Genomic DNA, 8,240 nt, shown 5'->3' on the forward strand with positions numbered 1-8,240 from the left:
GGCTCCTGGTTGCTTTTCTAATTCTGGTGAAGCACAGCCTCAATAGAATATTGTATACATGTGAAGGAATTCAGACCAGGAGCTCCAGAGAAAATTGCAGTATTACTTCAGACATTCCTTCTCTTGATAGTTAGTAATAGATTTCAATTTCTAGTCATTAAGGAAGTCTGAGGTGAAGCCCTAGGGATGTGCCAAAGATAGATGAATTAACCAGGATTCTGAAATGCATTCTACCCATGGGGCATCTCTGCAGGCCTCAGTCTCAAGACAGTCCGGGGCAGTTCCTTGAATGTTAACTCCAGTCCAGTAGAGAGCAGTGGCCCTGAAATCACATTATTGGTGAGCAGGTGGGTACACCATGCAAAAGTGACTTTGCACACAGCCTGATGCAGGAAACAGCCAACAAGTAATTGGGTTTGTCAGGAGGTCCGGTAAGAGCTGTTTGTGTGTTCAGGCTTTTGCCTTAGGGCTACAGCTAAACAATGGTGAGTGGGTGCAATAGAAGGGATTTTTAAAACACAACTTGGTAAAAGGCATCTCTCCATCTTCCCATACAGGTGCACTGAATAGAGTAGAAAGCAGACAAGGTATTGTGCAAAATGCAAGAACCCAGCTCTCATCTGATGTCTCACACACTCCCTTGACTTCAGGCATTTTCCAGTCCTTTCTTCAAACGAGGATAACATATTGGGATGGGTAACATTGGCAAAGCACTATGGACTTCTCAGAAGAAAAGCAGTCAATAAACATAAGGTATTAATAGTATGCATCTTTTTTTTAATAGCTGTCACATCTGGCTCTTTGTTTTTTTGTTTTTCGGGGTTTTTGCCTGGATTATAAAATAAAGGGTTTAAAAATAAAAAATATCCTACCCAAAACACACCTACCCACAAGACTTCCTCTGCATTATCACATTTTATATTAGATGTAAATAATCTTGGACTATCACAAGAGTCTTGTTTCCGGTAGGGGGTTTCTAGCTAAAGCAAACCTATCAATTAGCCAGATCCTACTAACACATGACCCCCCACAAGAGTGTCTTGGCACTGCGAGCATTAACTCTTCCAAACCAGCACATTAGAAATCTGTAACCAGAAATATACAGCAGTTTTTATATTTAAACCATAGACCTACAAGGAGAAACCAATGTTTTTATGAAAGCAAATAGCTTGTAGCTTAATTTTTAAAAAGGATATGCTCCTTCAAATTGACAAGGTGCCCCTGTAGGCCGCCATGGTTTTTCTGTTTCTCCAAGTGTTTCTAAAAACAGGAAAGGTGAGTAACAGAAGTTACTAGGCAAAAAAAAAAATCAGGTTAAGTGCCTTCCTGGTCCAACTGCTTTTTCCAGGGTTCACAAATTGAGGCATCTGTGGAGCTTGCACCCCAGATGCACAGAAACCAGTCTGTGGGATTATTGGGGCGTTGACTACACCCATGACAACATGTAGGCACTCTACATAATGCAACCACTGGCCTTACGCTGACACATGAGGAAAAATGTTTAAACGATGAGCCCCTAGAAGACCCTCTCTCCTTCCCCAGGCACTCTCCTCCCAACTTCCAAATCTCAGACAGCTCCACGGAGCCCCTCAAGGTTAACAAGGCTGTTTCCCGCTGAACCAGCCAGAATCAACACTGGAAATGGGTTTATTTTTACTCTAGGCTTTGTCATTTATTATTACTGAAAAACTAAGAGACAGCTTTTGGCTGAATACCCCGTGGAACATTCAAGATCTCTATGCAGAATGATTTGGCCCTCCGTCTGCCGCATTTATCTTTTTTGGAGCAGTGTTCTCCTCCTCCCTGCCAATGTCCCTCATTAGCAAGGATATCTGTATTCAAAATGAGATGCTTTGCCAAGCGCCTAAGGGATCCTGTGATGACATCATAATGCAGCCCTTGTGACATCAGAGCTTCTTTCATGGAAACAAATCGTTGGTACCTCAGATGGCATGGTATGTTTACCATAGAGGCGGGGGGAACACACTTAAACACCTCTGGCAGATTTCTTCAGCACACAGACTTAACAGCAAAAACTGGCTTTACTGAAGAGCCTTCTCTCTGGACTCAGTTATATTCCATTTCCGGAGGGTCTTTTCCCTGTTCTGCAAGATGGACAACGTAGTACCTGCTGATGATTTAATGCCTTCCCAAACCAAGAGACCCAGCTGCATGATGCATTTGTGGCTTCCCCTTATCTTCTACGTTACATTCAAATTCTTCATTCAAGTCCTCTGTACATGAAACTGGGCACATAATTCCTTTCTTATCTTTGTTTTTAGGTAAGCAGACTTGACTGCAGCCTCTCAGAGAAAATGCAGGAATGGCTTAGAAACTGATCACCACGTACCCCAGCACTGCGCTCAGCCCAACCCCATCCATTCACTGCTTCCATGTTTTCTTTCAAGCTCCTTCTCTTCCCTGTTGATTTTTTTCCCAAGCACTAAACTACTGCCCTTCGTCTCAAACCCGACAAACACTTCTTTCTGGATGGCTTGGACAGATGAGGAAACTGAGGCCTCAGAACTTTCCCAAAGGCACATGTCTACACAGAGGACAATGAAGCTCACAGTACAGTTTAGCCAAAAGCAAAACCCACCATACTACCTCTGAGCAAATAATTAACAGAAAAGGGGTCTTAGGGTGCAAAGCCAAGGGTAACTATCCATGACCTTTACATTTCACTTGACAACTCGCATCCTAAACTCCTGAGAGCAAAACCTATGTTTCTCACACAAAAACAATTGTCTATAAAGAGTATTACAGCAAAATTCAGAAACAAAATATCCTAGAAAAAGTTTAAGGCCTGTATGGATCATTGCCTGGTTCTGAGAATGGTGCTGCGGCCAGGGCCCTGGCCAGAAGGTTCTATTCTGCTCCCTAGTATGGAGGGACAGGGACATCTGTTCCCTGGGGACAGTCATGACAGTAAGCCTGTTCCCTTTAGCTGTCTGCCTTCTGTTGAGAAAGTGTGGTTTCCCCAGCCCTCCCCCGTGCCCTGACCCCTCACACACTTATTGAGGGTGCTTCTGCTCATGTCACTCCCTTAGGAGGTTTAAATCACCAGGCAATTAAAACCCAAGCAGCTGGGTGTGTGGCTCTGATTAATGAATCAAGGCAGGCTTCCCGAGGACCAGTTATAACTCTGAAATTCAGCACCATTCTAGAGTCCCCGAGGTTGCTTCGACACGTTCCCGCACGACCAAGCACAAAGCTCCAGTCCCTACTTCATTGCCATACTGGCATATGTGACACCAAGTAAACAATCACTGTGTAAGAATTGTATCCCCAGCCCTCCTCCCTCCAGATCCCTGGCTGGAGGTCAGTGGAGTTTTTTTCCCCTGGTGCTTAGCTGACTCAGACCTCCTCTCCCCATGGCTGCCTTGAGGAGGCCAGGGTTCCAGGTTTTCGGGTTTCAAAATAAATTGGTAGAAATCTGAAGCGATGCCAACACCACCCTCCTGCCCGCAGGCAGCTGGGTCCCAGTGGGAGGTCTCTTAGCAACCAGGCTCAAATCAAATATTTGGGCGTCTGGACACATTGTGATTGGAATGAGCTCATGAACAAAAACTTCTCTCTTTCCCTCACCCTGGCTCCCGAGGTTTATGGAGAGATGCTGAGCCCCTCAGCTGCTTCCCTGTGCTGGGCGCATCTGTGACTCACGCAGAGCAGAGCGTTAGCTGAGAGCAGCCCAGACTGGCAGGCCAGAGATCCGACTTCTATTTCTGGCTTGACATGTGTCCTCGGACAAGACACTGGAACTTCCTTGTGACTGTGCCCACATAAAGCCCAAAGTTTTCATCTGACCCTCTGTAGGCTGCTTTTCCACCATAAATCAGAACATTCGTAGGTGCTCAGGGCGCAGGAGCTCAAGTGCAACTCAGGAATGGAATGAACCGGGAGGAAGAAGGGTTTCAGGGCGCTCATCTCCTCCATCTGCCATCACCTCCTCCCCACTCCACCACCTTCCCTGCAAATGACAACTAGAAAGTGGGAGGGGCAGGGGGCAGATGGGTGCTAGCCAAGAGAGTTTCACATCTTTTGCTTTCTGACCCTGCTTCCCAGGTTTCTGCTATCCCAGTACATGCAGGAAAGGCTAAATGCATCGAATTTGGCTTCAGATGCTAATTCAAATTGATGTCCTCGTGGACAGGGGAGGCCTCATCTCTGCTTTTAGATCTATGAAATGGAGCTTTTAAGTCCTAGCCTGCTCTCCTGAGAGATGAGCTGGTCGGGCTGCCCTCCCTCAGCCAGCAAACCCACCCCTCCTACCCATGGATGCCTATCATAATTATCGATCTTACCACCGTCGTCCATCCAGGTGGCTTATTTCTATGCTCACAGATATCTAACCTCTTCACTGAGCCCCAAAAGGGAGATGTCATGTCTTATAGCCCTTGTCACTGAGATAGAAAAAATTATAGACAGTCAGGGAAATGGCCGTGGTACAGGGAATTAAGGCAGAAACCATAACAGAGCCAGGGGAAATCATTCTAATAGCTGGCAGATAGGTTTAAGTCACAGGACCCGATAGAGTGACAAACTCAGGTGGGGGTGGAGGAAAGTTTTTTTCAAGCCTATAACAAAAAAATTCAGAAGTTAGGGTTCTGTCTTCAAAGGGGGGGATTAAGACAGGTTAGTTAACATAACATCAGGCAGGTTAGTTAGCATAACATAAGGTAGTCAGGAATCCCCAGGTAAAATGCATATCTTCAAAGCATAGGCCTTAACACATGAAGACAGGGCATTTAAATTGTTTAAATGCTTGTTCCCGGGGTTTAAACCATCTAAATCAACTTTTATACTGTGTTACTTTAAAATTTTATAACACATTCGCTAACTATTTTTGTGAACTGAAATTTTCAGTAAATACTCACCAAAAACCCTAGTAGTGCTTGAGGCTGTGATACCTCTGGAAACATTCCCCCTTAAGGTATAGATGCAAATCTGTGTCACAGGTCCACTTAAGATAACATGCCCCAGTCAGAGCAGAAACACCAACTCTGACAGCTGGCTTAGTCTTGCGATAATGGCATCACAGCCCAATTATGTTCTGAGAAAAATGGGCTGTTACAAAAGCCCCCTCCAGGCTAAACAAAACAAATCTGATAATAGTACCAAAAGGCACAAGCCAGCTCTTCTCTCCAGACACACAAAAAAAGTATAAAAGCAAAAGCCTTTGCTTTAGCTAGAGGACATCCCAGTTTCAGGTATCGCCCTCTCACTTTGAGAGCTATAACTCTTCCTGCTTTAATAAACTGTCCTTTGCTGCAAACTTTACCTCTCTGGTCCAGGCCTCCATTATTCAGTTCCAGGAGACCACAATCCCAGTGCACACACACAATCAGAAATATCACAAATCCTACATCATCACCTTTCAAGTCACCTAACCCACAGCCCTGGGGGCAAGCAATGCTAGGTCCTAAAGAAACACTCATTGGATTTAATGAACACCCAAACCTTATGGGCCGGTGGATGCTCAAACAAAACAGCTGGAAGAGTTCTAACCAGTAGGAAAGCTCATTGTTTCTTTTTATTATTATTATTATTGTTAGTTTCAGGTGCACAGAACAATACAATAGTTATCCTTTTCACCTTTCACACAGAAACAACCCCCCTCCCCCATCTACTGTCCTTCCACCCCCGATGTCATACTTATCTATTACTATTCCATTGACTCCATTCCCACACTGTACTCCACGTCCCGTGACTATATGTATATATAGTTATAGTTGACACAATATTGTTCAACATCAGTTCAGAAATACAGTGCGGTGGTCAGGCCTCTACACCGACTATGAAGTGGTCGCCCTAACAAGACATGAGTCCATCTGGCCCCCTAAAAAATATTTACAACATTATTGATTATATTTCCCAGACTGTCTTTTCTATCCCTGAGAACAAAGTCGGGGGGATCAAGCTTCCAGACATTAAAATGTACTACAAGGCTACAGTAATCAAAACAGTATGGTACCAGCATAAAAACAGGCACGTAGATCAATGGAACAGAATAGACAGCCCAGAATTAAATCCAGGCATATATGGGCAGTTAGTCTATGACAAGGGAAGCAAGAATTTACATTGGGGTAAAGATAGTCTATTTAATAAATGGTGCTGGGAAAATTGGACTGACACATGCAAAAAAATGAAACTGGACCACCTCCTTACGCCACATACAAGAACAAATTCAAAATGGATTAAAGACTTAAATATAAGACCTGAAACCATAAAACTCCTAGAAGAAAATATAGGGTCTAAATTTGCAGACATTACCCTGAGCAATATTTTTACTGATACATCTCCGCGGGCAAAGGAAGTAAAAGAAAAAATTAACATATGGGACTAATTCAAACTTACAAGTTTTGGGCCAGCCGAGTGGTATGTTGGTTAAGAGCTGGCTTGGGACACCAGAGGGCCCGGTTCGGATCCCACATATGAGGGCCAGTGACACTGCCCTCCACAGCTAAGATGCTGAACAACAGCTCAACCTGGAGCTGGGCCGCCATGAGTTGCAGGCGACAGGGTGAGTGGTTTATCTGAATCCCTCACTTGGGCAGGCTCTGAGCTTTGGCCTTGTGAGACTATCAAAACAGGAGCTTAATTTCAAAGTTTCTTTGTTTTGTTTTTCCAGATTGACAAAGGCCTTTGGATAAAAGCTTTATGGGCTAGCTAACCTCGCTAGGGTTTGTCCTTTCCTAGATTTTGGCTGATGTTTCTTTGGTACCTTATTGTGGTTTTGATGGTTTTAAGAAAATTAAACAAATATTTGATCCAGCTTTTTAAGTTGTCTTTGGTAGGAGGGTTGATCTGAATTACTTAGCCTTCCATTGCCAGAAGTGGAAGTACCAGATAATCTAGGTTCCAATTCTGGGTCTGTCACTTATTAGCTAGCTGATGTTGGCCAAGTTTATTCCCTCATCTACCAGATGTGTTCATTAAGCCCTAGCTACTTGACAGCATGGCTGTCAAATTTAAACATGAGAGGTTTTTGTAAAGTAGTACCATAACATTTTTGTTTATTACCTCTGTCCCACATTAGAACGTAAGTTCCATGAGGTTGGCAAATTTATTTTTCACTGTTGTTTCCCCAACAATATCTGGTGCATAGTGGACACTCAGTAAACATTGATTTGCAGAAAGGGTTACTTTGTAAAGAAAACCAAGCACTTAATCTAAGTGCATATGTAAAAACATATTGGAAAAGTGTACTGTTGGGGTCAAGCTCAATTCTTCATAAGAGCTTCTACTATTTAGAAGATTCTATTCCCTTTTATTATGTTATAAACCTGGTTGTTAGATCGACACAATCATTGTTATTTTGTTTTAATTTCTCATTTGATATTATTTTGACCAGAATCTTCACCTTCAGTGAAAGTATTGTATTTCATTGCTTTGTGAAAACACTGTCCAGACCTATTAAACACTTCGGTTGGTTCCAATTTGAAGCTATTATAGATAATGCCAGCTTCTTTGTTTGCTGATGACAGTGAAAAGGATAAAATGTATCTATTGTGAAGCCTTGTTCGGGCTCGTTTCAGAAGGAGCAGGTCTTTCAGTCTTTGAAGTCTAGCATCTTCTATAACACAAACAAAACCAACAAAAACGGATCCCTGAGTCTCCTAGAGTAAAACTCAGGCTGCTTCTGAAGCAGATCAAGGAAGGAGGTCATGCGATGTGGGATTCAGGGTCACTGTTGAATCCTAATCATTCACTTTTATATTTCCTTGGGCAAAAATTATTTTAATAAATGCTCTATCAGTCATTGTTGCCATAGGTCCTTTTTTTTTTAAACCAAAGGGTGATTCAAAGATGGTAGTGTCATCTACCTTAAGCCATAGAAGCTGGGGTGCTTGATGACCTCATTTCATACTCTTTTGCAGCTTTTTAGAGAAACAACTAAAATAATTTTGTATTCAGAACAACCGAGTAACCCAAGTATGCTTTTATTTAATGATCAAATGATTGGGTGAAAAAGTCATGGCAACAATAAGATGTACCATTTACTGACTGCCTTTGTGTTAGATGCTTTACAGTTACTATTTAATTTTCTTAGAAAAATCCAGCAAAATAAATACTACCCTGTTCCATTTTTCAGATAAGGAAGCAGAGACTGAGACAGGTTATGCAACTTGCTCAAGGCTACACAGCTAGAGTGGCTGAGGCAAAACAGTGGTACCAATTCCGGAGGCCAGGCTCTTGTCCCTGCTCAGCACTGTCCAACTTCTTACTTCAATTAAAGG

General features: G+C 43.0%; 1 long non-coding RNA gene across 2 annotated transcripts in view; it reads left to right on the top strand.

Moving 5' to 3' along the window:
* The window catches only part of LOC109390488 (uncharacterized), a 12,480-nt gene extending 9,994 nt beyond the window's left edge, over positions 1–2,486 (top strand). For both annotated transcript variants that reach the window (XR_002125584.1, XR_002125585.1), the window contains exons 2-3: positions 558–753; positions 2,283–2,486. This is a non-coding gene — a long non-coding RNA (uncharacterized LOC109390488). The remainder of the gene's footprint in view (positions 1–557; positions 754–2,282) is intronic.
* The last annotated feature ends 5,754 nt before the right edge of the window (positions 2,487–8,240 follow it).

Source organism: Hipposideros armiger, unplaced genomic scaffold (assembly GCF_001890085.2).
Source record: "Hipposideros armiger isolate ML-2016 unplaced genomic scaffold, ASM189008v1 scaffold_271, whole genome shotgun sequence".
Classification (NCBI taxonomy): domain Eukaryota; kingdom Metazoa; phylum Chordata; class Mammalia; order Chiroptera; family Hipposideridae; genus Hipposideros; species Hipposideros armiger.